The sequence below is a fragment of the Harpegnathos saltator genome, unplaced genomic scaffold (genome assembly GCF_003227715.2).
Source record: "Harpegnathos saltator strain DR-91 unplaced genomic scaffold, Hsal_v8.6 scaffold254, whole genome shotgun sequence".
NCBI lineage: Eukaryota > Metazoa > Arthropoda > Insecta > Hymenoptera > Formicidae > Harpegnathos > Harpegnathos saltator.
In genome coordinates this window covers 337,501-352,613 of record NW_020230044.1, presented here as the reverse complement: position 1 = coordinate 352,613, position 15,113 = coordinate 337,501, and the positions used below count along the sequence as shown (strand labels likewise).

The window sequence follows — 15,113 nt, the reverse complement described above, 5'->3', positions numbered from 1 at the left end:
AAAAGTTTGTCAAACGTTGGTAAAAGTCGAGAAAAATTACGCATAATTCAAGATCCAGCATACTTTGAGATGTACGATGTATCGTTGACCATGTCCAGCTGTGTTTCGCATCTCGTCCGCTTTTCGGCCTAGTATCCTTTTTGCCCAACTGCTCCGTCGTCGTGGTAATCCAGATTTCCCCTTTCGTACCACCGCTGCTGACACTGACATTTGGGGGCAACACTCGGGTGGGTAACACCGCGCGATTCGATTGAGAAAATCTTGACGTCAATTAACGCAACGTGGGCGAAAGTCTGATTGTATATTTTAAGAGCCGAAATATTTTAACCGTCCGACGCAAATTGTGACACACTGACTGACTACTACGCGGAGATACACGCGACGCACCGGCTCGTGATGTTAATGTACGTACCGTGCGGCGTACACGCGCAAAAAGGACGCACGCGAATACCAAAACAATGCGCACACAAAAAGTGCTACGTCACATGGCGTCGTCGCCCAGTGTCGAGCAATCAAAACAATCTACGTTTTCAAAACACTGCGGATTTTCAGAGAGTCAAACTTATATTGTCGCGTGCTATATGTTTTGCCGAGAACATTTCCATCGCTCTTCGTCGGTATATTTGAAATATTACATTTGATTCTCGTCGACATCGCGTTAATTAATGTATTGTACATTTTCCTTCTATCAAATTGTATCTAGGCGAGTGTTCAGTGCCGCGAGGGGTGTCCACGACGGAGCGGCTGGAAGTCAGGATTCAGGAGGGCAAAACGGTGGCAGTCAAACACCGAAACGCAATCGGCGATGCATCATATAATATATATATATATATATATATCTATATTTTCTGAGTTTGACGATTTTACCGAGAATAAGGAGAGATACTCGAGTCGAAATTTAGGCTAGCACTCGCAGTCTGTTATCAGTTAACAAATTATATTTTGACGATTACAATTTTATAAGTCTTTGATCGTTTGACATAATGGACGTGCATGTGTTTCGCACGATTATTGATTTAAATCGATTCAATCGAGTAACGATTGATCAGTATAAATTTGTAATTATATTCTCAATCGAAGATAATCGTATAAAATTTACGGCTGTGAATACCGGCTTGGGATGTAAATTTCACGAATGTTGTTTTTCGTGCGCCTAACAATGCTTCTTGAGTCATAAAGAGTATTATCTTGAATCCGTTAATGTCTTCTTTTCACTTTTGTTTGGACTTGTGAATCCGAATTTAAACAAAAATAAGCTATCAGACGTTTACTTAAATCTCTATTGGCATACAGCATTATTAGGCACACAATCGCGATGTTTGCTCTCTCACAACTCTTTTTCTTCCATCTCCAGATCCTATCGAAATTTTCCCAACGCTAATAAAAAAGACCAAGAGATTTTACGGGGAACAAGAGAAAGAAAAAAAAAGGAAAATAAAAAAAGAAACAAATTCCTCTACCCATTCATTCGCCTATTTATTTATTTATTTACCTTTCCAAATGTTTATTAGACTATTTAACATCTGCTTGTCTCATTTTATCTGTGTAAATGAGTAATTTACACATTATTGATTAAAGTCATGGAGAAAAGATTAGACGATACCGAGATAATTAAATATTAAATAATTTTGAAATAAATCTGTGTCAAGTCCCGAATATGCAGAATTATGAATATATGATTAATGTGAAATCACAAAATTTCGACTCTGCTATATACCTATTAACGAAATCCTATGACTGGTGGAGCAGTCAAGGACGAAATTAAAGCGAGGATGACACAGGAGCGACACAGAGAGAGAGAGAGAGAGATCGCACACAATCACCGCTGCGTTAACGTTGACATCTTTTGTCGCATTATTTAGTTGGTCTGTGATAATGATGAAAGCGATAAATGAATGACGCGAACGAACGAAACCGACTCTTCGAAAGTGGCTCTTCTCAATTAATCATCGTGCGAATTACTGTGATTGATGCTGTGATTGCTGTGAGAGATATATACAACTAGCGATACTCGGCGATGTTATAGCCGAGTAATGAGTGTGATAATATCTACCGAGATACAATTGTATCTCGACGGTAACGCTTCGTAAAACGAGTCTCAAGATACACGAAGTGCCTTCCGCGAGCTACAAGGACGCGTGGGGTCAGTATGCGTGGGTTGTTGCACCGGGTAGTCCATGTCGGATCGATACAGCTTGCACCGGGGTGCACCAACCCGGCTAGCAACGACCCACCATCCCCTCCTCATCCATAGCAACAGGCAGCTATTTACGCGTGTCGGGTTAACCCGTTACGCGCGTGTCACTTACTGATTAAATGATGGGCGCGCAATCAGCATCTTCCATCTCGTTTTCCTGGAAATATTCAAAGGTAAAGCCGTTACGAACAGCACGCGGCAGTTACGNTAGGATATACGTATTAACGTATGATATCGGACAAGTGAAAAATCTAAAAAATCCCTTCAAACGTTCGCGTTTAAAAAATTTAAATCGTGTCCGCAAGCAAGTGTCCGAGTCAAAATTGTCTAAAAGAAAAACACCAATATATATATATATATATATATCGGATATTGCTCGATTATGCCGCGCGTCGCGTCGTAATTGTGAAAATTTGTCTCAATTCGCTTTGCTCAATTAATAACTATCCCTAAACGCGACTGGACCTCGTGGTGTCCGGAAAACTCCACTGGGCGGGGAGCGATTTGACCTTTCGAGAAACTCAGTTAACTAGAGCCAGCTTGGAGGTGGGTGTCATTGTCGATGGAAACGCGAGTCACAACCGGGAAATGGGTTGAAGGTCAAAGGTAAAAGGTTACGGTACAGCGAATGCTTTCGTCGTTCGAATTTTCGAATCGTCAGACCGTTCTATACGTTCCCATTTTTTCCAACATCGAGATACAACGCTCTAACAACTTGGTTGTATTCGATTGTACGAATAATCGTTGTTCGTTTCGCGCAATAATACGTTCAATTGCGCCGTTAAATATTTAATGTAAAAAAAGAAAGAGAGAGAGAGAGAGAGAGAGAGAGAGAGAGAGAGAAAAGGAAGCGACTGTGCCATCATTCCGCGTGATGTTTCAATGATCAACCGCAAAAGCCGGCGATTATAAGCCGGTGGAATACAAAGTTGAGACGATAAGAAGAGGGATAGCGAAAGCGATACGCGAGTCGGAATCGACCTTGACTCGAGGACTAAAGTTTTCCAAGAGGGTGGCGAGATCCTCCGCTCGGTATATACGAGTCGGGAGAGGAGCAAAGATAACGCGAGCGCGCGTATCAGAGGGAGAGGTCATTTTCACAGCTAGTGACCTCCAAATTCCCCAAGAGCGCGCGCACGTGCCTACGGTATCTCTCTCTTCGCTCATGCTTTGTCAAGGACATAATATTTTCGCCGCGCTGACTATTATCGTTTTAGGAGCATTTTATTATCGTTGAAGGAGGCTCTCGAGATTGGAAGCTGAAAGCCTCCACACACCATGAGGAGGAGGGGAGGAGGAGTCGTGCGCTAATATCGTCTAAATATCGTACTTTTCTCATTCCTTCGCTGGCTCACGTAATAACGAGCGAAAGAATGCATGCCGATTGGAAATGTCTTCTCAGCGCGATACAACGACGATCTATTGCACATCGCGGACGTATTGTATGCCGCGGAGAGGATATGATTTCATGAAAACAATTAATTGTCTTAATAATCTTTAACTGTCAGAATTTCCTCTCTCCTTCTCGCTCTCCTTCTCTGTATTTCTTTACGTAAAAAAGAAAGAAAGAAGAAACACTTTTCCTAGGAGACTGGTGTCGTGGTGTGTTGCGACGACATACGTATTACTACGTCTGATATCAGCACGGCAGTGAAGTGAGTCGCGGAGGCCAAGGCCGAGTAAATTCGCCCTCAGAGAGAGCCTATCCATTCAAAAGCTTCTGTACGGCTTCTCAGCTCGGCTCGGCTCGGTTCGGCTCGACGCCCGACACTCGTCATACGAAGCAAAGTTTTATAACGGTCTTACGACTACCAAAAGAACCGCTTGCCACTCCTCCTTCTCCACTTTATCATAATAAAACGCGCTCTAACAAATCGTGAGAAATAACGTCGCGCGGATCAATTTGTTCTTACATCATTTTCATCGAACTCGTGGCGTTACAATAATAACTGTCCAATAATAGCACGAAACGACCGTCGACGTCATTAGCGAGTTGTGTATGTAGTATCCTTCGTACTGTTATTTCATCATATTTCCCGCGTACATCATTTTTCTCTTTTGTATTTTTTTCTTTTTTTCCATCAAAATTGCTGCGAGTCGCATTAATGCGCGTCGCATCGGCTCCGACACGTGCTCCGACCGTGACCGTGAACCGAGGCAGGAAAAGCCGTGGAGAAAATGCGCACCGGTGACAATCGGACCTTATCAGTCGCGTGGCACAAATAGGCGCGCTCGCTGAATGCGAAGAAGCGGATATAGACGAGAAGGGATGCGGTGACGAGAGAAGACGCGAGGCGCGATGCCAAGTTCAAGGATACAGGACGCGTGATTCCCCCCTATCGTTTCGAGCGGCCGGCGAGCGGGGGCGGGGGAGGGGATATAGGCGTTAATCGGGAAATTGTGCGACACGTGTTAAAATATTTAAATTTACGTTAACATTTCAACGAGAGAGAGAGAGAGAGAGACGACAATTGTTATTACATATCATCAGACGCATCATGTCTTGTTTTCAGCTCATAAATTACGGGCTCTTTTTTTCTCTTCATCGCGAACGACTGTGAAAGGTAATGATAGTCGCGACAACTTATTTTATACATGAAAACAAAGAAAATGCGCAGAATATGGATGAACGTGTTTTAAAGTGTCATAATGACGTAACTCTCTTCGATAATTTAACATACAAAAGCGAATATGGAGGCCGCGTACATAATTCCCAGAACCCGAGAACTCTCGGCGCAAAGATCTATTCTAACAGTTTTGAAAAGTAGAACTCTTTCGCATGATAAAGGATCACCTTGAATGACAGTATACGCTACGAGCGTATACGCGCCAATCCGCGTTCGAGATCATATCGTATCCGTCTACTAAGTCGCGACTCGAATCGTCTGCCGGAGAAAACGCGCAATTTTGCACACGTTGGGTAAACTTGTACTTCTATATTATAGAAAATTATTCCCCTTTTCACGCGAGAAATGGGGAAGAGGGGAGGGGGGGGGGAGAGAGAGAGAGAGAGAGAGAGAGAGAGAGAGAGAGAGAAAACTGTGCAAAATGATATTTCGCTCGATTGCCGCGCGACAAGAAAATACTTTCCGATTTAAGAGCGGCGCTTATAGCGCGAACATTTACGGGTTAACGGCGCGGCGGAGAGTTGAAGGTCAAATTCCTCGACCTTCGACGATACGTCGATTACTCGAAAATAGCCGTTGTTGTTGGAGCAATACGCGCGCGACACACCATGTCCTACGCACACTCGTCTCATCAGAGACGTCCTTCGCCGACGGTTCTTTTAGCCGCGTGCACGTATACACACTGACCAGCGCGGCCGCGTGTTTCCAACGCGAGCGATACACGTGACCGAGATTGCACATGCGAGTGCTGCAGCAGTTACAAAACTTTGGAACGATCGGTCGTCATTGTTGTTATCGATATAGTTTACGAATTACAAGAATTTTACGCGGATAAATTGAGATAGACGAGCGAGCGAGATGAAATACGTATAAACCCCTCCCCCCCCTCCCGTCCTCCTAATTCCGCTATTCCGGAAAGAACAAAATGCATTCTTTACTGTCACGCACAGACTCTGTCCGACATTTTTCGGCGACATAGTCGCGAGGCGAGGTAAAGATACTCGCGGATCGCGGATCGCGGCAAAACATTCGGTACGTACCCGATACAAATCAATGGAAAACACCGCCGCCCCCCTTCTCGCTCGATCAAACGATCCCAAAGTCTACGCACGACTCCCCCCCCGATATCCCATCGATAATTGCGGGACTTCGAGTTTCTTTCTTTCGATCGGTCACAACAAAGCGCGGCGCGACAAAGCTCGAGCATCGCTCGAGGAAGTCGTTGCTCGGATATTTTTGTATATACTTTGATACTCCTCTACAATGTTTTCCCGCAATGTTATCTGCAAGAGATATCCCGAAACTATTGCGCTGATACTTTATAGATAGCATCTCCGAAAGATGTTTCTCTTATCGATAACACGGATCAATTTCCTCATTTTCTCTCAATCTTTTGGTCCGCAATCTTTCCCGATAAGAGTGCAAATTCAATCAAACTGTGTGTGTCTTAAGTTGTTTTTCGCGCTGGAGCATCCTCCACAACGTTCCGCGACGACGTCGTGGTATTTTTTAACTGTCTCGTACGTTCGTCTCCCCTTCCTCGCCTCGTCCAGGCGTCCTATAGCTAGCATATACAGCTAGTTAATACAACGTTGGTTAACGAGTGCATTCTTTCGTAATGACCCGATATGATCCCGCCTCGTGCAAACGGTTGTCAATTTTGTCAACACACAAGAAGAGCATGAACAGTCAAGGCCGCGCGCGCGATCCTCTCGTTTGAATATAAATTGCGCCAATTAGACTCACCTTTATTCCCGCCGCGTCTGTTTGTTCGCTGATTGGTCAGGATTACGGTACTGCTATCGCACTTTAAGTCCCCCGCCGCTCAACACTGTCGCAAGGTCAGAGGAAGAACCGCTCCGTCTTCTTCTTCTCTCATTCGAACGCTGTAACAAAAGCTACCGTGAGCTAACGTGGGAGCAATTTCTTTTGTCAGCCGACCGCGCATTGTTACACTTGCTTACGCCAACTTTCATATCGCGGTTTTGCAACATTTCTTTCCTCGAGCGATACTGTCTGTACGCGATACTAATCGCGTCGCTCAATCGACAATCGAACGGGCATCGGCCGTGTTTTACGTCAAATGACGTACGTATACCGGTGTAGAGTGCGTTATGCTATTAATAATTGCGGAAACAGACTTTAACGGGCGAATAAGGCGAATAAAGCGGTGAGAGAACGATGACAATCCCCGCAGTGGTAGGAATGTCAAGGTAATTTCACATTGAAATAAGAAAAAGTATCAATTTGTCAATTTGCTCTTGCGTAAAAATGTGTAGTACGCACACGCTTGACGAAAGTGAAGTTACTAATTGCTAAAGGCGCGATTTGTCGCGAGATCAATCACCGAGCATCCACCGAGTCTAGCGGCGCATCGAACGTTGCGGAAGGAAAGTAACGCGTATCTTTGCTGAAGCGAGCCCCGTACTTCGGAAGGAAGTTGCGGTTTTTAATCATGATCGTCCTTTTCCCACAGCAATCGCGAGATCATCGTCGATGACTTGAAACGCGACACAGGACGTTGCGGCTAACAGCGGCTATCTCATTTTTTACCGACGCTTCCGTCCACACATGTGCGATGTCCTTGGTGGATAAGTTACAATAAATCAAAGCGAGCGACTTTGGACTTTTATTGGCAATTAATCAAGCGGGCCTGTTTTCCGCAGTTTCACTGATGAAGAGAACAACGTTGGACGTTGTTTGCGGTTGTTTAAAGTTTCTTTGTTTCAATTGTAAACAGCGTTATCAACAGCGAGTCGCGCGTAAGCAACAAAGGCCGCCCCGAGCGTAGTCAACGTGATAATGCTTACGTTACCGCATATCGACCGCGCGCGTATGTAATGCAACAGGATATCGATCAGGATGACGTTCTTCTGCGCGTGGATCGTGCGTCCATTGCAAATGCAAATGCAAATGCAAATGCAAATGAAGATAAGCACTGAGATATTCGAGAAAGGGAGAAAAGGAGCGAATATGGGCACTGTGTTGCTCGATCGTAAACCTACTTTCCTGCGAAGCAAACGCGAATACATGCAGAGCGTACCCTTTCGCCGGCTCATATGCTCGTAATCGTCGTAGAGAAAGTGGCAAACATACTGAGTGATGTAGGGGAGTTTGCTCGCGATGGAGCCGATAAATTTCGCGCACTCGTCCGTTCCGATCGATCACTCGTCCCTCTACCCCTTTCTCCTTCCTCCTTCAGTGTCGCCAGCGCTGTTTCCGCAGTGGAAAAACATTGATCGAAGCTCGCTACGTTGCTTTGCTACCATGCCTACCATGACTGACTAAGAAGATCCGGCTCTAACCGGCGTCCGATTGAACGACCTTGCTCCCGGAGAAACGACGACGAGAGACGTTGACGTTAACGAAGGACACCTTTCGCGTGGGTGAGAGGATAGCGGTACTCGAGACCATTTGAAAAACACGTCAGACCGTCAGATCTCGGCGAGGAGAGCGAGGAGAGTCGATAGAAATCGACAGTGGGGTGAGAAGGGAAGAAAGAACAGAGAGAAAGAGATGCGATTCTTTTTCATCGAAAGAGATCCTTGACAGCGTTCGATTAGCTGCATGAAATGAAACACCGCGCACCGCGTGTGTACGCGCCGATTGCACGAAAGTAACCATTAACCGAGAGGGGAGAGGGAGAGAGACGGCTCATTCACGCCCGCGACGCCGACGCCGACGGTATAACGGATCCGCGGAGATTATTTATGCGATCTCACAATCGCGGTTACGTAAGACGAACCGCGTGGAACTGGAATAGCGGGAACTGGTCTCGAGCCAATAATTGCTGCGCGTCTTAATCGGTCGACGTTCGTCCTTCGGGGAGAGTGGCCTGAGATAGAGAGAGAGAGAGAGAGAGAGAGAGAGAGAGAGAGAGAGAGCCCGGGAGCAATCTTTGTCGAAGACCTTCTTTATTTATCCGCGAGTTGAACGTTTCCGGCCTCCTCCAACTCTCTTTCTAAACCAGTCGCCGCCTTACTGCCACTTACGTTCATGATAATTATATGTACGCACGCTCTCATTACTTGTCTTTTTTCAAAAGTCAATGTTTGACTCGTTTCGCGATTCATTAATTTAATAATTTCGTGCGTTAATGTGTAATTACAACGTTTAATCTTGTTATCGCATCTACAAGCGCGATAATTCAGTTTCAACAAGTTTCACGCAAACACAAATACACACACACACACACACACCAACTGGCCGAAGCCGAGGCCGATCGCATTGTGCGTAAAGGCTAAAGCAGACACACATCGTGCGTGCGTACACCACCCTTGTGTAACGAAGCGAAGCGACGCGCGCATTGTGTCGAACAAAAGCATCGTAGGACAACACAAACGAACGGATATGCCGTCCTTCTTGGACGCAAATTACCTTCGTCCTAATTCCGCGCTACAGTAGCGCGACTTGAAAAGTCGTTACTCACAGACGCATAAATGCGTCGGCAAGGTCGACCATAGATTCGTACGTATCTAGAACAGACAGGCAGACGCGGCCCCGCGCGCGTTCCCGAGAAATCTCCGTTTACTTTTCATTTCTTTTTCTCCATTATCTTTGATAATTACGGATCATCGATCGTCATGGCGAGATGCGAGAGCACGAGGGTAATCGCGAAATGACGCTCGTCTCTCGATCGAGCTCATCGAGCGAGACTCGATTGTGTATTCGCGCGCGAACAATGGGACGTAAAGTAAGTCCAAAGTGGGTGAACAGGTCACGAGGCACGCTACCGCCGCCACCACCACCACCACCACCACCACCACCACAGCCACGCGGTGGAAGCGGAACGCTGTTGTATGTATCTCGCGCTCTTTCTCCGGCCAGAAAGGCCGGAGAGACGCGAGCAGCATCTCTCGAAAGTCACAAAAGGATACGCGCGCGGGAAAGCTCCAGGAACGATACACTATTGAAATTCGTCGCTTTCGCTACGAATGGGCACGCGCTCGCTCGCTCACAATCGGCAGCATTCGATGCTGCCTAAGTGTGGTATGGTCGTCCGCAAATCGACCTCTGCAGATGCAAATTTTCAGACGTAACCTTCCACGACTGACCACAGCGCGTTAAAAGACCCGCTCGAGGAGGAGAATCTCTCTCTCTCTCTCTCTCTCTCTCTCCCTCTCTCTCTCTCTCTCTCTCTCTCTCTCTCTCCGCACGTGCGCCAAGCGCTCGTGTGTGTGTGTGTGTGTTACCACGGCATATGTAGCACCGTGAAATCGACGATCGGGCGAAAAACGACGAGTTTCGCGCTATAAAGGTGAAATGTCGAAATGTTGGGAGGGCTCGTCGGGAACACGCGACCGATCTCGCGCGGGCGAGATCTTCTCTCCGTTTTAACCACCTTTCACTCCGACGCCAAAACATCGCGCGGCGTGCGCGAGCGCGCGCGATTATTTAAATAACAGCTGCATCACGATCGAGCGGTGCTCGATTGTACTCTCACTTTCTCTGCGATATTGCCGCCGACCCGGTTTCCGACGACACAATTCGCTCCGCCAAATGGGAAAGTGAACACGCTGGACGTCGTGCTTGTCGTTTTTATCTTTCTCGGCGTCGGAGAAATTCTTTCCAAAGGAGTGGCAGCGCGCGGGGTATCTCCACCACTCGGTACACATCCATATGCGAATACGTCTCTGCCTGCTACAGACTGCTGTGTACTCGATATATTCGGCTCGGATAATTGTTCGGAAACGACACCGCGTCAACATTGCGTCTTTTATTTATTTTGCTTCTCTCGTTAGCGTCCGCGTTAAACGCGTTAAACGCGTCAAAGTCGTTAAAGGAAAAAAGAAACGTCGTTTCAAATGGTCCTTTGGGATTATCGCAAAAATGTCGGCAATCGTCGGCACGAGGAGATTCAGCGAGGTCGAATTGCCGGGTTTTGGGACGACTTTGTGCATACAGTACAATACACTATACGTCGATGGCGAGACGCCTCCTTCAGCTTCCGCTTTTACGAGGTCGTTCCGTGCGCTGTTCACTCTGTTTGTGAACGGATTTACGATTATTGACACGGAGCTTATACACGGAACCACCGACGATTACCGGCAATCATCGCGAGCGGTCGCTAATATTGTAATATAACGTGAACTCGAGTGTACGGAACGAGAGACGTGCGGAATGAGAGCATCCCGCTCGAGTCCTCTCTTCCGTTCAGAGATTACCTATGGTGACTTGAAACATGTTCTCGGCTAAAATTTCGCGCTTCTACACACGATATAATCTAAGCGGATAATTGGTGGCTGAAAAATGCGAGGCAATAAAATTTTTGCCATTTCGCGGCAGTTCGAATCGTTGAATAACGACGACTGCTTTCTATGCTCATAAATTGTGCGTGTCAACATCTTTGATCGAATCTTTCTCAGCTAAAGTCAAAGAAAGTTGTAGGTGATCGCTATGGTCGGACTTGGATCGTTTAATCCCACTCGCCCACCTCGCGATATCATTTCGCGTCTGCTGTTACCGCGCCACTTACTATACCCCGGAAATAGCTTTCACTTTCTCCTCACCGCTTTGGCTGCTTAACTTTCCCTGCCGTCGCTGATATCGGTCACCGACGAGCCGCATACGTATGCACGCACGCACACACGCTCTCATAAATAGAAAAAAGGGAAGAGAGAGAGAGAGAGAGAGAGAGAGAGAGAAAGAATCGAGAGTTTCTGGGTCGGCCGAGGGATGGGACAAAAAGTCCAACTCTCTGCCATTCTGGATGATTCATAAACTCTTTGTGAACCCCCAAAGTTGTGTCTTGTGCTACAACTATACGGTTAGGCTTGTCCTTCGCCAGGACAAGCCTAACCGTAAAAAACACGCCCCCCCCCCCCCCACAGCGCTTTCCATATTTCATCTCGTTGACGTTTATCTCGTTGAACCGAATCGATCAAACGAAAAATCGATATATACGTAGAAGTGTACTTTGAACAACGTGACAAACATTCGCTTCTTTGCAGTCTGAAACTTCCTAACGACTAACGAATCGCAACAACAGTCCAGTCTGGTCCAGTCAACTACTGATGAATACGTAGAACTCATGATTTCCTGTATATTTTCCTAACACATTCTCCTCATTCTCATGATACTCTACGAGTATCTCTACGAGACTCGAAACAAACGGAGCGTGTCAGAGCGCGAAATGAAGCTCGGTTAGATTTGCATCGTGAAGTCTCACAGCGTGAAAGAATATCTCGAGACAACTACTCAAAGGGAAGTAGTTTTCTTTTCAAATTTCTATCGCGGCGAGAGACGTTCGGAGTATATGTGGCATCGCCCTCTCTCGAAGAGTGAAAGGAGACGAGAAAGTGGAACACGGCCAACGGCCTGCTAACCCGGTGACACACATTTCCCGCTTGTCTCAACGAAAGTGAAAAGAATCGATCTTTTATGGGCCCGCGAGATGAGATTTATTAGCGGAGAATATCTAATCGCGCGATTGCCGACGTCTTGCGTAGGTAGGTAAACGTACGAGTCTGCGGGTGAGTTTACGGGAAACGAAATGCGACAAAATGTTTTAGAGAGAGAGAGAGAGAGAGAGAGAGAGAGAGAGAGAGAGAGAGAGAGAGAGGCATGAGTTTCAATCGTGCTTCCATGCGATTGACTCTACTTCGCTGCAGGATATTTTTCAGAGCCTTTTCAGGTAAATTTCGAGGAATTTCGACAAAGGGACAACCAACCCATCTCGGTGGTCAATTCGATCACAAAGAACTGTAATGGTCTCAGGTCCGCAACCGCAAGGACTCAAGTAACCGTATACGTACTTGTGCTGAAAAGCGTTGAAAAATGTTGTCTCCCCACGTTTACAATTTCTCTAAACATCTTCGGGCCGCAATTCGGGTTTTCGCAATGATGAGGACAAACCTCGACGATTTGTTAAGATCATCATCTTGTTTACGGTATAGCAGACGTTGTAACGGACAAGTTATCCCAAAGTCATTTTTCGCACGTGGAGCGAAACACCAGAGAAACATTCCATCCTCAAATAATCTTAGAAGCTGCGTCACCGTCCTTGGTGGACAAAGGATAGCGCGATATCACTCTCCCCCCTTGCTGCGAGTCTCGATACCCTTGACTCTGCATTTTAGCTTTAAAATGCAGACATATAGATATTTTACCGCAAAGCAGTTGTGGGCGCGCGAGTTAAATTCGTCGCTCTGAAATAGATAACCGGAAGAAAGAGGAGCGGGTCTCGTAATTTTCATTGTCCAGTATACGTGAATCTCTTCGAGAATTATATTGAGAGTGAAAAATAAAAGATGGAAAATGCAAGCAGGGCACAGGAGAGGAGAGGAAAGGTTAAACGTTATATCTTTTCGCGATATCGTGGACGTGCGATTACGCGAAGTCACTCGACATCGTAATGTGCGAGAAGAAAAAAGTCGCATTTCCGCCGCATATTTCAATTACGCGTTACCAAAGTACGCGCACATAATTGAACGAACGACGTTGCATTTAATATCAAACGCAGACAACCGGCTTGCTCGAAATTTCTAATTAACGTTGTCGCCAATTCCGGAATTATTGGTATTTCCATTGTACATCCAAGCCGCGTGATTTTAGACGGTAACGAAACGGCTATTAATACAACGGCTCAATGGAAAAAATCGACCTTGAATACGAAAACACACATATCTGCGAAAAGAAACGCGTGCAAATTTTACAGAGATCGCCTCAAGATCGATACAGCTCGGAGGAAATGTTTCGTTTACACGCCAAGCTGCGAAGGAAAATATTTAACGACGCGCATACATTCTTACGAATCTGCGGTACATGTGTCCCGAACGGCTTAACCGAGAAACACGAGAAAAAACTCAGTCTTTCTATCTCTGCCAAAGATTCGTCAGTATCTCCGAAACTTCGTGTTCTCGACCTGTTAAAAAGTATTTCATCCGCGACGGATGAACGATCCATTGCGCACCTTGAAAGCTCCATAATTTATGGTCTTGAGAAGAATCCGTTACACACTAGATTTTCCTCGAGTTCCGCCAAGCCGCGGGACTCTACGTGTCGTAATGAATCCCGAGCATCGAAGAGCAATGCGATACAATGCGATTTTCGCGACCCGCTCGACATTCTCCAAGTCGCTTTGTCCCTTCGGTATACGAGAGAGAAGCGAAACGTGGTTTAAAGCGACGTTTATCCTCCTCCTCCTCCTCCTCCTTGTCCTTCACTCCCCATCCCTTTAGATCTTCGCCCAAAATAGTGGAAGATTTACGATCTGACCATCCAACACACACGTGAAGAAAAAAAGAATAGAGGGAGAGACCCAACGTCAAAGCTCACCGAATTCGCGCTGAAATCGATTCAAATTGTAATTCTTTGTTCAGTTCAGTTGTGGTAGTATATTCTTCTTGCACGCAACACATAGAACGGGGAAAAAAGAAAGAAATTCCTTTTCTCGCTTTAAAAGTGCCCCATGTGTTGTGTGAATCTTAATGCGAAAGATTAAAGTCTCTCGAGAATATTTTTACTGCCGTTAAATACCTCCTTTCGCTATAAATACACTTGCATATTTACGTCTAGTTGTATCGCGACGGCAAGGCGTACGAGAGACTAAATCCAAGTTGCCTCTTTTTGCGCATACGGACAATAAGTCTAACTAGAGTAACTCGGTTGTACGTGTCATTCGTTATATATTGCATCGCAACGATAATACGAGTGACATATAGGTACGTGCGTTGATGCGCCCACGTGTGTAGGTATAGATGTAGCCTCGAGATTTCAGGTCGATACCCGTGACGTCAGTGGTTCGCGCAAGCGAGAGAGAGAGAGAGAGAGAGAGAGAGAGAGAGAGAGAGAGAGAGAGAGAGAGCGAAAGAAGCGATGAAGTTCAAGGTTACCGCGCTCGAATGCACGTCCCACGCGGAAAATAGGAAAAGAGGGCGAATGGATTTTCCAGGTCCAAGGAAAAACGTCAACGCCTAGAAGGAGCGTGCTATATCCGCGACGAGAGCTTATTAGAGGATTAAGGAGTTACGCTTTTGAAAAGACGAGGTATTCAAATGGTTAAATTGATCGTATTTTGCTTCTGCCGCTAAAGATGTAGTAGAAATCAGAGAAAAAGGGATTTTGCATTCGCAGCAAAGGGCAAGCGTGCCTTTTCCTTTCAAGTTTCCCAGAAAACTAGCAGGTAGATCGCGTAGATCCGTCGATTGGTGGTTGCTGAACAAATTCCGCGCAACGGCACCTCAATTTAGCGCGAGTCGCGATATGTGTGAATTCTTCGCGTGTAGTCGAAGGTTTCGTAACGAGACGCTCGATGATGTCATTATCAAACAGCGATGAGACGACTACGC

General features: G+C 46.2%; 1 long non-coding RNA gene across 1 annotated transcript in view; it reads right to left on the bottom strand.

The window, feature by feature from the left end:
* Window positions 1-1,409: 1,409 nt before the first annotated feature.
* Window positions 1,410-15,113, bottom strand: part of LOC112588626 (uncharacterized) — a 15,838-nt gene continuing 2,134 nt past the window's right edge. Inside the window, exons 2-3 of the long non-coding RNA XR_003112964.1 lie at window positions 6,571-6,710; window positions 1,410-2,354 (exon numbers count right to left, since the gene is read on the bottom strand). This is a non-coding gene — a long non-coding RNA (uncharacterized LOC112588626). The remainder of the gene's footprint in view (window positions 2,355-6,570; window positions 6,711-15,113) is intronic.